The 15431-nt window shown below is 38.7% G+C and overlaps 1 protein-coding gene across 1 annotated transcript in view; it reads left to right on the plus strand.

The window, feature by feature from the left end:
* LOC140238200 (uncharacterized) overlaps window positions 1–15431 on the plus strand; it is an 85270-nt gene that overhangs the window by 11232 nt on the left and 58607 nt on the right. The window lies entirely within an intron of this gene.

A 15431-nucleotide genomic window follows, 5' to 3' on the forward strand; every position in this document is an offset into this window, starting at 1 on the left:
ACTGTGACATTGATGCCATCCCAGGGTTTGTGTGGTTTGGTGCCGCCAAAGAGACATAAAGCCCTGGCATGCGTCAGCTGGTCTTCGGTACTGGAGACACATGCCCGTGGTCCCCCAGGGGGAATGGCGTGCACTTTTATCGTTGTTTTTTGCGGCTCAGATGGACGATGGCGCAAACACCGACTTCCGGCTTTGCCCGCTGACTGTGAGCTGGATGGGTTCGTTGTCTTCTAGCCGAGACAATTGTCCTGCCAGTGAAATCTAAGGAAGATGTTAAGCAATCTGCCATCTGCTAACAGAGTACAAAATGGGATGGGATGGGATGGGGGGGGGGGGGGGGGCGGAATGGAAAATCTCGTAGAAATGTTCTAGCGTTGTTAAGAGATATCACCGGCCAATCATCTCTGGCCAGTAAGGGTTCGACAACAAGAGAGTCATTGTACACTTCTATCACAATGACCGATCCGTCAGACCTGTAGAACCCATATTGACGTCTCATGTATGTGCTTGCTTGAATATTGACAAGAAGCAACGGTCATTCTGATGTCTGAATATTATCAGAAATGATGAATCTGGATAAACAACTATTTTCATTCAAACAATTTCCTTGTCTGTGATGAAATTTCTGATCAAAAAGTAATGAAGTTCTTGTAGTAAAGAAGATTATGCAATGGAAGCATACTGAAGTGTTGTTAAGAGTGGGCTCTGTGTGATTCAAATGAGTGACCGTACAGCAGTAATATACAGTCTCAAGTAAACTTTTAAACACCCATCCTATGTGTATGGACATGTCCCCTCTGATGAATAAGTATGAAGTAATTTTAGGACATTCTTGTGATTGTGTTTGCCAGTTGAGTAGGTCCAGCACCTCATGATAAAGATTAATGTTTGTCTGATAACAACTTACAGCCTGATCGATTCAAATATTCATATTGCTGATGAAATTGCAATAGAATTTCTGGTTCTGCACTATTGGCAAGTACTGTACTGATGTAGACCTAAGGCAAATTTAATAATTTTGTCGCGAAATGTTTGATTTTGATATATAGTGTCACCTCATGTGTAGAGCAACCTCCCATTTGAGTAAAGTCTGGTTCAATGGCCTCTGACACGCCAGTGACTCTACCCTCTTAAAATCCAATCCTTGAGGTAAACTTTCAGTCTGGTGTTTGCTAATTAGCTGGAATTCTAGATGATAATGAAGTCATGAAGACTCATCTTGCTCCCTCCAGCTCCATCCCCCTACCCAATTTTTGTCCATGTATTTAGGGTGGAGATCCAGAGTGTTTGCTATGCAAATGTTTGTGTGCTTAGCCGTGTCTGCAACAGTTGGCTCTTAGCGGTGTAAACTGTACCCTTCAGTTGCAGGGAATTTTCTTTGGTGGACTCCAAATGAAAGGGCAGTGAATGAATGAATGAGTCATACACACAGTCTTTGTAATATGCTGTACTTTGCTACCTCCATCATCTCTTCACCTGTCTTTTTAAAACTGTAGAGGATTTTTTTCCTTCTTGTGTGTGTTGTGTGTGTGTGCATGTATTGATATGTGTATGTGTATGTGTGTGTGTGTGTGTGTGTGTGTGTGTGTGTGGGTACTGGTACGCTTGTGTGCGTGTATGTATGTGCGTGCAATTTGTGTTTGCGGAAGTGCAGTCTGATCTGGTGCATGGCTCAGTGGGGTACAATGATGATTGTACAGCCTGGTTGTGCATGAATGTGAGCTGGTCCTCATTAGGACAGGTAACTCGATAGCATTCTCCTGGGCTGACTCGTGGGTACAGGTGTTGTCCCCACACAGTAATGACAGTCAGATAGTCTTGAGAGTGTAGGTGTTGTTCCTCTACACCAGAAACACACACATGCACACACACACACACACACACACACACACGCACACACAAAGGCCCAACCAAATGCACCACAGAAAATAATGTGCCAAATATTCTGCAGCACTGAGATAGATAATAGGTGCATCCCTGACCTCTCTGCTTTTCATTTGTTTATCATACCATCTGTGGTTTTAGAGGTTTGTTTATTTTTTAGCAATTTGAAGTGAGTGTCGTATCACTCATCAGATAGGCATTCACCAGTTTATTTACATGTATGATGTCAAGCATCATAATACCAGGTAGTTATAATATGATTATGTAAGAAAAGCTTTTAGGTATTTATATGAGTGTCATCATATTTGTGTCTGTAATAATGATCTGCTGAAGTGTTTATGTTAGTCATCTTTAAAGGACAAGTTCACCTTCATAAACATAAGGATTGAGAGAATGCAGCAATATTAGTAGAACACATAAGTGAAAGTTTGAGGAAAATTGGACAATCGATGCAAAAGTTATGAATTTTTAAAAGTTTTGTGTTGGAACCGCTGGATGAGGAGACTACTAAGGCTCGTGATGTCATATGAGTACAACAGTATAAAGAAAATGTCAAGAAAATTCAACATATTTTCACTTTTTTCGCATAATAAAAGGGCACTTGACTTGCCTCTTTCTAAAGGCAATGGGAATAATATTACCCATAACATATGTCAGTAACGAGTCAAGGGAATGTGTACTTTTTTCAAAAGATGATATTTTGTGGAATTCTCTTTATATTTTCCTCTATTGTTGTACGCATGTGACATCATACACTGCAGTAGTCTTCTCATCCAGCGGTGACTGCACAAAAACTTCAAAAATTCATAACTTTTGAACGGATTGTCCGATTTTCCTCAAACTTTCAATGATGTGTTCTACTGATATTGCTACATTCTCTCAATCCTTATGTTAATGAAGGTGAACTTGTCCTTTAACCCGTTGAGGACGAGTCCCGAGTATACTCGGGCAAGTGTCTATGGGAAATGCGTGTTGTAGCAAAATCAAACCGTCCTCAACGGGTTAAGCAACATTTTTGTGTGTTATCTTTTGTCAGGCAAGGCTTCAAAATGATCTTGTGTCTGAGACATTTCAGTATTGAGAGGGGGAGAAAAATGTTATTAAAAAGAAAGTAACTTCACAATGATTTATTTATCTCTGTGAGCAGAAAGGCATTGCTGGGTTGACAACTCCACATCCATAGGGAGCCTATATAAATAGAACAAACAAATAGAATGAATGATAATTAAACTCTGCTCCAAGTAGACATTGCTCATCAAAGTAGAATTTATAAATGTGAACATTATCAAGGTTTTATTCAGTGCTTTAAAGATAGGGAATCCCATTTGCATGCCTCAAATGAAGAGTTGTATAAATACAGTGATATGTTGAAGAGAGTATCATTTTAGAAACTCCCATAAAGTATTGAAAGTGGAAGGTAACATTTAGTACATTTTTATTGACCGTTAGATTTTGAATTGAATTTTTTTCGGGGCTCACCGTAAATTCCAGTTCATTACTAGGCTACCTTTGCAGACCCATGCACTGCATGTGTGTCCATCATAATTTTGTGAAGAAAGTTCATCAAAACTTACAAACATTTCTATATACATTCTTGCCACATACTCTATATGTTATTACATCAGCTCTTATACATTTAGATTTGTGTTTATAGATAAAAAATACAGAAGACTGCAACAAAAAGGCTTAAGTGTGGCTGACACACAGAACTACTGAGTAGTTGAGTTTTGTGCATTATTCAAATTGTAGATAACTGTTGACTTCCAAATTTCTCAGCAGTGGCCTAAACAAGTCCCCTGAGGTTCATATCTAATGTTTTGCTGCATTTTGGGAGGTCTGTAAAAGGTATCCCCTACCTTTAAAAGTACAGACAACGGCCACGTGTTATTGGCTGTGTTTAATTGAGGCAGTCGCAGTCTTCTATAGGTACACGCAAATGAGTGACAACAAATTAGTGTAATGAGATTAATGAGCACAGTATGACATGGTCCTCATATAATCATTAATTAGCCCAATTTGAGGACAACGACACACTTTATTGTGCATAGGAAGCTTGCTCATGGTATTCCTATACTGCTCTGAGGTACAATGTGCATGTGAATTAGCCCATGCAGACAGATTCGCAAACACCGTACATATACTGTCAAGACATTTTTGTTCAGGCCAATTTAAGGAACATGTTATTTTTCCTGTGCTATTAAGATTGATAGATTAAGACAAATCCTCTCAAAGCCTTTCATCAAAATATGCCAGCATGAAGATAGATTTACATTACTCTTTCGTAATATGTTTTTAATCCTCATTACTTAAAGATCAAATTCAAATTTGCAAAGAGTTGTATAATGTAAAAATCAAAAATGTCATTTCACTGCAATAAGCTGTTTGCAGCTGCAATCTGTCAAAAACTTTTTACAGAAAAAAAAAAGAAGTTTCCACTCTCATGAAAAAACTTTGTAATGACAAGGGCTGATTATTGGAGATCCAGAAGGTGCAATGATTGCGTTCTAATGTGAATGATAATGGCTACAAAGAAATGAATTGTACAAACTATCGCTCATTCGATCATTTATCAGATGAAGCTGGCATAAAAGGCTCAAGGCTCATTAACTCTCCACCTGGCCCAAGATCAGACAGGTGCTGTGCATGTCATATTTTGTAGTCATAACGGCAGAGGGAAAACGTTTCATTGCGATGTTATCTATTGCCGCAAGTGGTCCGTTACCATCATGATTCAAAAAGCTTAAAAAGCAAAGTGTTGATGCTTGAGTGGTGGTACACAGCAACAACAAAATCTTTTGTAGAAGAGTTTTTCATGTTAATTATTTAACATTGTTTTTGCTTTGTTTTTGCATAAAAAGAATAATGAATTTTCTGGAGAGCAAAAAACTTTGCATTTTTACATTTCAGCAAAATAAATCAATGTTGATCATGTCAGATAATGCAAAAAAAATGTTTTAGATGGCATTAATAATTGCAGTGTTTTAACACTGAAATCAGTATTTTTATATTCAAAGTGGAACTGGGAGGTTTGTAGATTGCCAATGGAGATGCAAGGTCATGTCATCCCAGGGACAATATTTGCAGTCCTTTTTACATTTGTAAACCTAATCTGCACGGTCATCATTAGATGTTTCATTGCATTAGCCAAGAAATAAAGGGAAATAATTATACTACAGCACACTCTCGTTATAACGAACAAAGTTATAGCAAAATTCCGGTTACAATGAAGTAAAAATTCAGGCTGCAACATTATCCACTCTATGTATTCCTGTTGTTTATTTGTTCGGTTATAATGAAATTTCAATATAACGAAAGAAAACTGCCGGTCCTGAGGACTTCGTTAACCCGTTGAAGACGGACTGATTTGGCTACAGCACGCATTTCCTGTAGACACCTGCCCGAGTATACTCGGGACTCATCCTCAACGGGTTAAAACGGGAGTCCAATGTACATGATACTCTGCAGTGACCCCCCCCCCCCCCCCCCCAAAAAAAAAAAAAAAGAAGAAACAAACAAAGAAACAAACAAACAACAACAACAAAAACCTCCCAGTGCTCTCTTTTGAGCAAAGTTTAACTGTGGCTTCTACTCTCTAAAAAAAAAATCGAGTGAAAATATTCACTCCTTTAAGAGTGAATATTTTCACTCGATTTTTTTAGAGAGTACAGCTGCATGGCCATGCGGAAAGATGCTGCTATCTGTGGTTTAAGATTGCATAAGCACACTGTCCTCAAATCCTTGTCTAGCCATGCTTATCACGCATCATATATTATACAATTTACATGTATGTATGGCCGGGGTCATAGCGGAAGAACAGGCCTCGCTATCGACTCTACACCTTTTTGCCAAGCCTGTAATATTGGGCAAATTAGGTACGCACTGCACTTTGGAAATACGAGAAAGAAAAGGAGGGTAGAGAGAGAAAGAGAGGTAATTGCATTAGGTTCAATAATCATCTTATGGAAATTTCCCTCCTGTAATATCATTATCTGAGATATTAAGCCTGGCTTCAATGAAATTTGAAGTCCAGGGATAGTGTAGCAGATATTGCGTGCATAATCATGTACGAGTGTATAGTTAATAAACAGCTATGACCATGTAACACCTTAAGTTTTGAAGTTTTCCTCTCTTTTTTTTTTCCATCTGGAAAATATTGGTAGTACCTAGATTACATACTACATATTTACAAATCGTACATGTCGTGTATTCAGTATATTAATGTATGATATTAAATCTATTGCAGTATATATGCAAGGCACTTTTTGCTCTGGTGGCGCATTCAGGCCTCTGAAATCTTGAGATTTGATATTTTGGCAGCTCAAACTGGAAATGTATTGGCCAAAAATTCAAGAAAACTTAGCAATCCATTTTTAATCTTAGTTGCCCAATCATGCAAACAAAAGATATCCGTTTTGGAAATTTGGTGGCAATATGATATCTACGGACTTTAAACACTGAGTGCCATAGATAACCTTGCCTAAAGAGTAAGTACTACGTTTGTTATGGTATTGTGCATCAAATGATACCAAGATATTTGATTATGATGGCAGTAGGAAATATATGTGGTTTATGAGAAATTTAAGTCTTTACTGTACCGTACAATGAAAACTGATAATACATGTATTTCATCATGTCTATTCAATGAGGGGAAAAAAGGAGTCATTCCTTTTTATTTTTCAAGTCAGACATTCTAGGGCATTCCTCCATTAATACTTTTAAACTGCTGTTCATCTGTGAACAAATTAGCCAGAAGTATCTAGATGTCAGTGCTCCCATGTTGTACAATCACTACATACTCAACAACAGACTTCTGCTTAGGTTCATTAGAGTTAGTCTGCTCAAATTAATTAAATTCATCAAGCCATGTAAATGTCAGACTTCACTTCGGAACTTTGCGCCGTCTCATGCAGTAGATCTGAGAGCAACTTTGAAACAGATGTGAACAAGTCTGTTGTCTGCTTGGCTGAATTATTGTATTTACAGTTGAAACATTTTATTGAAATATGAAATCATGACTTGCTGTATTAAAGGGATGGTACAGTATTGGTGGAGATGAGAATTGGGCTTTTTACTTTTTGCGAGATACCAAGAAAACACTTATTATATAGTACAGAGCATACCATTTTAAGAGGAATTCAAAGTTTATTTGATGAAAATCGGTTTTGGAATGACTGAAACATCCAAAAACAAAGTAAAACAAAGCGATCGTAATAAAGTGTGGGTCCCACACTTTATTAGAATCGCTCTTTTTTGCATATCTCAGCCATTTCAAAACCAATTTTCATCAAATAAATGTTGAATTCCTCATAGAATTACATGCTCTTTCATATTTCGTAAAAGGTTTCTCATTATCTCACCAACAAATGTTAGAAACCTGAAATTAGGTCTTAACCAATACTGTACGATCCCTTTAAAGCTGTGAAAGCTAATAAATACCATTCATTCTTTTTTTTTTTTTTTTTGAATGGCCAAATATTCCACACACACAATTTACATGTATATGAGCTATGTTCTTTGTTAAAGTTTGCATGGAAATGAGTTCTTATGAAAGTTGGTTGCTCACTCTTACAAGATATTCCAGCTCCTCTAAAATATGTGGGAACAATACCGCTTGATGGTGAACAGTTAAGTTTTTTATCTAATTTTAGTTCAAATATCCAAAAAGGTTCAGCCATTTGTGTGTTTGTTTGTTGTTTTTTATGATCACATTATTTGCTTGATTTTTGCCTTTTTTTTAACTCATTTTAATTTTGGAATGCACTTAATATATGGAGGGGAGGGGTAAACTTTTACGTGATTGAGTGTATTTCTAATTGAACCAACCTCTCTCACCCCTTCCCAAAAATGTTTTACAAAGTGAGGAGACTGCAGTGTACCTTTCCGTGTTCCAGTCTATGGCATTCATTGTCCATGCATGATTTCACAAATCTGTGTAGAAAGCATGCTTGCCTAATGCTGCAGAGTGTAGCTACATCAGTAAGTGTTTTTGCAGTTCGTCTTATTTCTTGATGATTAATTAGCATCGTGCCGTCCATTGATTAGATTCGATGCAGTACTATGAGTAAGTTACATGACAGAGGCTCCGATCTGGCAACCCATCATTGATGTTGCCGCTAATTTGGCATTAGGCAATCCGCTCTGCAGTCATGCGTGCGGATGGCCGGGCCCCACGACAAAATTGATACATGTGAATCAATACCAAAATTTCATTTTCTACTTGTTTTTTTTTTTTCCCCTTTGTCCGTATCATTTAGGGCTGTGCTTCGAAGGTTCATTATCTTCGTGCTTAGTTCATATTCCCCATCTACACGTACCATCATGATGTATGCTTTGCAGCTTGAAATATTTAAAACCACTTGTCATTTAAATGTCGTCATTGCAATTATGGCAATCTTGTTATAATCCTGCTGGATCAGACCCTGTCATGATTGTTTTATGTTAAAACATTCTAGACTTGTTAATGTGTCTAGTTTGTTATAAGTATAGAATTTATGTGTGATGAAATTCTGTTGGGTTTTTGGAAATGCAAATCCAAGAATATGCATGTAGTTTGTAAAATCCCGCATGTACTTGCATAGTGCAATCCATATCAGAAGTCTTGTTATCAAGCAATATGTCAACTCTACTGAAATGTATCATTAAAGACTGATGCAAGTTTTGTTCTTGTAGAGCAAGAAACTTTGCCAGACATGAGTGAAGATGTGGAATACAAATGGCTTTTCTTTTCTTTTCTTTTCTTTTTCTTTTTTTGTCCTTCAATAACCTTCATAGTAGGAACAAAACAGGATGAGAAATGTTTCAATATTACAGTTTTGACATTTGGGTTAAATCACCCATAGAGACATCCTCTTCCTCCCTTTGCACTAAATGCGGTCTTTGAGGAGCAAAACATCGTTAGCGGGTTGCACGCGATGTTTTGATCCCATCATCTCTACTGTACACACTGTGTGTGTCCATCAGCTCTACAGCAGGGTTGCGGCAGACATCATGGATAAGATGCAGCTCTTGAAGCGTTTTGTCATTGTGCGTTGCACAGAAGATGGGAGTGTAAACATGCTCCTTGGGTGTCGGGTTATCACTGATGCAAAGTGAGTCATGCAGGTAGCATATATATGAAAATCAATATTTCAGCCTCAGTTTCGGAAATGGAGGATATCTTCCTCTTCCTCACATGTTTTACCTCTGTCTGTGTGTGTCTCTCTCTTAATATACTCTTCTCCCCCTCTCTGTCTATCTATCTATATATCTGCCTATCTATCTATCTTTCTACCTATCTATCTGTCTATCTATCGATCTATTTATCTATCAGGGCTTGACCTTAACTTTTTTTCTAGGAAGCCAGCCGGGCTCCTCAGGGACCTTTTTAGGGAGCCAAATTGAGTTTTAGGGAGCCACGTTTCCCTCAGTCATAATCAGCAGTAGAGGTCTATTACATCGGTTCTTCTTTTTTTAGCTGCAAGGTCTAGGTTAGAAACATTCATGTCACGTCACAATCATGTTGATTGATCAGCAGAGCTGCCAAGCTTTGGAAGCACAAATCCGTACTCAGCAGCTAAAAAATCCGTATTTTTCCACCAGAATTCGTATTTTTTTCCATCTCCCTCTTTTTGCTATTTTGAATTAAACTCGTCGACTTATAAGGCTTACAGACTCTAAACATACAATTACGACACATGCCGAAGTATCGAGCTGGTCACCAGCACGATAAAGAATCCAAACTATGCAATGTTCAGCGTTGATTGATTGCTTTCTCGCAATGCATGTGTACAAGCACATGTATGTACCTCCAGAAACTTGTTGGGCTGGTTATGGAAGCTTCCACTATCTAGTAGGGGAGGGAGAATGCTTTCATCTTCTCAAGAAAGCTTCTGTGTGAGCGAATGCAAAACTCTGTTCGGTGTTTCCAACTATTGTTTACTATAAAACATAATCATGCCTTGTTTTCAGGCTTTTTCATTGTACTGGATTTTAAACATAAGTATTTTCCGAACTTATTCCAATTTCTTTTACCCTGACTGGAATCGGAAAGTCTGCTTTAACGATGATCGCAAAATGCCACGCTGTGTGTGGTTGCGCCACTGTGCAAACACGTGGTTTCACTTTCAAGTTAGAGGAATGCGCCATGTGCTCCAGCCTAAGAGGTTACTGCAAGTTCGATGGATCGAATGCGCCATAGCTGAGCTGAATGGCTTGTTTACGGTAAACATGCAGTTTACATTCGATACGAAGAAGTCATTACGTCTTTCATTAGGAAAAACATACAAAACAAACAAACAAAAAACACCTACGAACGAATGCTGATAGCCAAAACTTTGAAAAATAATAAGCAGTTATGATGAGCATGAACTGAAATTGTCAATTGTCATGATTTTTCTGTCTAACCAGGTGATGACTGCATCTCATTGGACCTACTCGTAGTGAATTTGTCCGGGCATACGAGACCTTTTAAGTATCTCTGTGATTGCCTTTTTAATCGACTGATTAATCGATCCTTTTTTTATTTTTCAGGGAACATAAGATATTCGATTAAGTACACTATATTCGACTGTTTGATGTTTCCTACTATACGCCAAAAGAAAGGTTATAGAATCACGATATCTTTGCAATGATTCCTTTAATTCAACTAATGAGCTGGTTCTTCGATCGATATTTCCAGGATATTTACACGCTGTTTATTCCAGCGCGCGCATTCTTTCGTCTGGCACGCACCTGGGTGTGGCACCTGCTTTTGTGGAAATTTCCACAAGGGGAGATGGGTGGGTGTCAAGTTTCTTCGAGCCGCAGAGACTGCATGTATTCGGTATTTCACAACCTCTTCGCTCTAATTTATTGTCATTCGTGCTTTCCCCTTATTCTTTGCTGATATCAAACATTTAGATTTAACTTTACGAAGGTTGGTAGATCGTGGATCTTTTTGTGAGGTGTATGTAATTTCTTTTTTTATCATTCTTTGGAGGGGGAAGATGAGTGTGAAGGGAGAAAGAAGAATAAGAGCAAAGTGAAATAAAACGAAACGCACGTACGCTCAGCATTCACAGTAAGCCGTCTTTTTATACCAGCATCGTTTTCATCACCATTAGACATCACTCAGATCATTTTAGCCTTTTCCTATCAACATTAAGAAACATGCATAGTCCCTCGAGATAAACACCAAGGAAAATAAATAACAAATACAATGGTCAACGTATCAACACCTCCCAACAACACAAATATTTAGCAAAGACAACACACGTCGCTTCGATTCGAAAAAGTATTGCTGCAAATCGGAGAAATCGCCGTTACGAAAATAACAGTGCGAGACACTTGAAAGTATAAAGAGAACGGATAAAGTGATATAAAATGGAAGAAATCGTACCAAACGAGGTGTGAGAAACGACAGAAATGGAACGATATGTTTAGTAGTACGATAAGGCCCTAGCAAAAGTTTGCAGCACCAAAAGCTACGCGAAAATTTATACACATCGGAAACTCGGTATTGCGACGAGATCCTTGGGATCGTCAAGAAACGATACAAAACAAAGGAAATTAATTCATTTTGACTGGAAAATAGTTTGTTATAAGTATTCTGTTATATGAGATCTCCTTCAATAGGCCTAGAAAAACATCGAGTTTCCACGATACTCGCGGGAAATAAAGCTCGAACGCTTTTCACCTGCACATACTGCAGTGCACATCAATACACGAACAGAAACTCACCTCTTCCTTGCAGAAAAATGATGCAATAACGTTACAAAAAACACACACAACACTCTAAAAATCATTTCGTACTTGGGAGGCAAGGGAAAAGCGGAAGAAGTAGAGAAAAAGAAGCAGATATTGCACAACGGAGCGCTTCTACCCCGACTCAAAACGAAATAAGGTACTGTTTCAGCTGGCTACAGTGTGTAGCTTACTCACCCAGCCGGCCACACACATAGGGATACCACGGCGATCGATGTAAACATCCAGGGTCCCGTCCGTAGGCGACAGGGATTCAGGCGCGCGAAGTTCCGTTCGGTGTACACAGTATGCAAGCAGCGAATTGCGTGTGCGCATAGTCTACTTAGTATATTGCAATTGCAGGGATAATAACTTAATTCGGGCGTCAGGGCTCGCTGCGCGCGCCGGGGCCGCTCACGCTCGTCAATTAAATGATAGTGTGAGTGTGTACGGTACATAAACTAAATTCTGTGTTGAAACGTGAGGCTACACGGCAAAAAAACTTGAGGAGCCAGCCGGGCTTTTTTCATACATTTCTAGGGAGCCCGTAGCGATTCTGGGGAGCCAATGGTCCCCGGGCTCCCGCTAAGGTCGAGCCCTGTCTATATATCTGTCTTCTCCCCCTGTCTATCTATCTATCTATATATCTGCCTATCTATCTATCTATCAATCTATCTGTCTATCTATATATCTATTTATCTATCTGTCTGTCTATCTATCGATGTCTATCTATCTATCTATCTATCTATCTGTCTGTCTATCTATCTGTGTATCTATTTATCTATCTATCTATCTATCTATCTATCTATCATTTTCCGTGCCCCAAGGAGTGGTATACTGTGTGTGCTGTGTGTGCAAGGCAAACGACACCACTCAGTATACACTATCTGGGTACACTATCTAGTTTCTGCCACGACTGATGAATATATTATATTCAGGAATATGCATGGACTCGCAGAATGATTACTTCACTTTTAATCTTTCCATCTTTGCAATTCTCTCTCTCTCCCTCTATCCTCTCTGTGAGTCTGTCCATTTTGTCTCCCCTCTGGTCAAATATATTCACTGGGTGACATTTTGCGGAGGATTGGGTTTCAATGGTTTTGTGTTTCATTTAATTGGCTAGCTGGAAAAAAAAAAGCAGTTACAAAACATGTCACAGGTTAATGAATTGCAAAATGTAATTGTAGCCAATAAATGCGTGTTCCAATTTCCCTCCTGCAGAAAAGATGTCAATATATTCGTCAGCTGTCCCAATTTATTTTTGCATATACTGTCCTGATTCTTGAGAATTTGTTTTAAGTGTTTGATATCTTCAAACAAGCAGCTTACACTGAAACTGTAAAAATAGTGGCAATAAGAAGATTTGTTGTAAATTCTAGGAATATATAGTCATGATGATAATCATAGGGCAAATGATTTTCATGCTGTAGCATTGATTAAACTACTTTCAGCAATTTGTAAAATCTCATTTTATTTCTTTCTTTTTTTTTCTTTTTTTTTGAGGGGGAAGGTTCTATATCATGTTGAAAAAATGTATTTACCATGCAAAAAGATGCAATCCCTTACCAGAACTGATTCATAATCTTTAGTTCTTTAAAAAAAAAAAAAGTTTACGAAGTATAGAGATCTCAGAACTTTCTTTAAACATCTCAGCTACAAGGGTCAAACAAAATAATGTAGTTTGTATCAACATAGCACTGTTATTCATCTCCATTTAACTGTTTGTAAAATTACTTTTCTTTTACCAAGTCCATTTCCACAACATTTGAAAAACTAATAAGGTGTGACACCAGAGAAGTGTAAGCATGTGTAAAATTACAAGATAAGGAAGCTGTATGCCTATATGGTAGAACTATTGCATAAAAGTCAAGATCAGACATAAGTCAGAAAATCAATCATAAGTCTCTGAATACTCAATTCTGATTGGCTGATACCTGACTTATGCGTGATTTTCTAACTTATGGTTGATTGCATCTTTTTTGTGCAACAGTCCAGGGTCATGATATTTATACAAGAGCAAAAAAAAAAAGTTGTGGGACCAGTGGCGTTATTGTATGTCAACATCTTTGTGAAACAAAGTTTTCTACTCTGTAGTAAAATATGTACACAGTCAAAGAGACGAGATTGAAATGTGTGAAATACGCCGTCATGACTTTGGGGATGAGAGTGTTTGGCTGCGAGTGGCGAGGAACATTAAAAGGTTGTGACTCTCAATTTACAAGGTAACATGAGAGTGTCTCAGTCAGGAATGAATTCAATGGAGCATACACTAGGGACTGTCAGTAGCAAATTTGACATTCATCCAATACCAAGTGCAAAGTTATCTAATAGTTGGATGGGGTTGTCCTCTTTTGAATTACAAGGTAAATGTTGCATCCTGTGAGAATGGCATTGGGAAGATGTTAATGAAATTATTCATATTTACTTCTGTGGCCTAAATAGTGGACAGTTATGAACTACAACACATAATTGTTTGTCTGATTCCAAGTTTGAAACCATAAGTTGGTGCAGCAAGAAAGGCATTAATTCCTTGAGCTTCATAATCTGCTTGGATGTCCTTATGGCTCTCAATTGAAGATACGTACACAATAAAACTTCCAGTGAAAGCGGCAGCTACCTTTAACACTGGAGTAGGAGCAGTTGTAGTACTGCAGGGAGGGTGTTGAGATGATACAAGTAGGAGAAATGTAAACAGAGGGGCATGGACCGTGCCTGGATTTAGAACTGGAGGGGTGGGGGGGGGGATGAAGAGAGCTGGAGGAGGCGAAAGAAACAGTGGCGGATTACGGCCACTCAAAGGTGAGGGACAGAAGGCCTCATCTCCAGCTCTCCCTCTCACTGTTGTGTGCCGTGATGAGTGAATGAACAAAATGAAGTGAAAACAAGCCGTCTTGTGATCCCTAGCGAACATTTCATCACTTGGAGTATGCAGACACATTCAGGAGACAGAAGGGGGGAGAGAGAGAGATACAGATATAAATAGAGATAGAGAAAGATATGGAGAGGGAAAGGAGAGATAGAGATAGAGATAGAGAAAGATAGAGAGGGAGAGAGATAAATGGGGCATTCAGACGCAAAAAATTTATACTAGAACGGTATAGCTATACCAAACGGTATAGCTATTCGATGAATTTATACGTCTGAACGCTGACTAACGAAATGACGTATAACGAAACGACATATAGCGAAACGACGGTCAGAGCATTGTTTCGAACTAGAACTCGATAACGAATCAGCATTCCATGTGCATCTGAACGTATGGCGACCATAGAACGGTATAACTGGGCGGGGTTTAATGGGAGCGCGCACTAAAGGTGACCCCACCACTGTCACTCATGACTATAACAGCATGCGCAGTGGGAAACTGCACATCTTTACGACATTTCCCAGAACGGTCGAAATTAGTGTCTGAACGGTCTGTCGTCTACACGATGATTCTTTATACGTCGTTTCATTATCGAGTTTTGGTATAAAATGGCATGCGTCTGAATAGGGGGAAAGAAAGAGAGGGAGAGATGGATGGGAGAAGATAGAGGGGGGGGGGGGGTGAGATGGAGGGGAGGGGCAGTGATGGAGGAGGAGAGACAATAAGGGAGAGGGGACAAATCCAGCATCCATGCTTCTAGGAGGAGAGTGTAGGATTGCTGTATATTGGCATCAAGTCACCGACATATGACAGATTGAAAGATCTCTCAAGGCACAGAAAACAGTCCTTGATATAGATAATGCCTCCAGTTTGCTATGATTATGGCAAAAATTACGAGGAGAAAAGAGGAGAAAATCATATAATCATCGCTCTGAATGGTTACCACTACATTATTTACATCACAACATACTTTTTCTAT

The sequence above is a fragment of the Diadema setosum genome, chromosome 14, assembly GCF_964275005.1.
Source record: "Diadema setosum chromosome 14, eeDiaSeto1, whole genome shotgun sequence".
NCBI classification, from domain to species: Eukaryota; Metazoa; Echinodermata; class Echinoidea; order Diadematoida; family Diadematidae; genus Diadema; species Diadema setosum.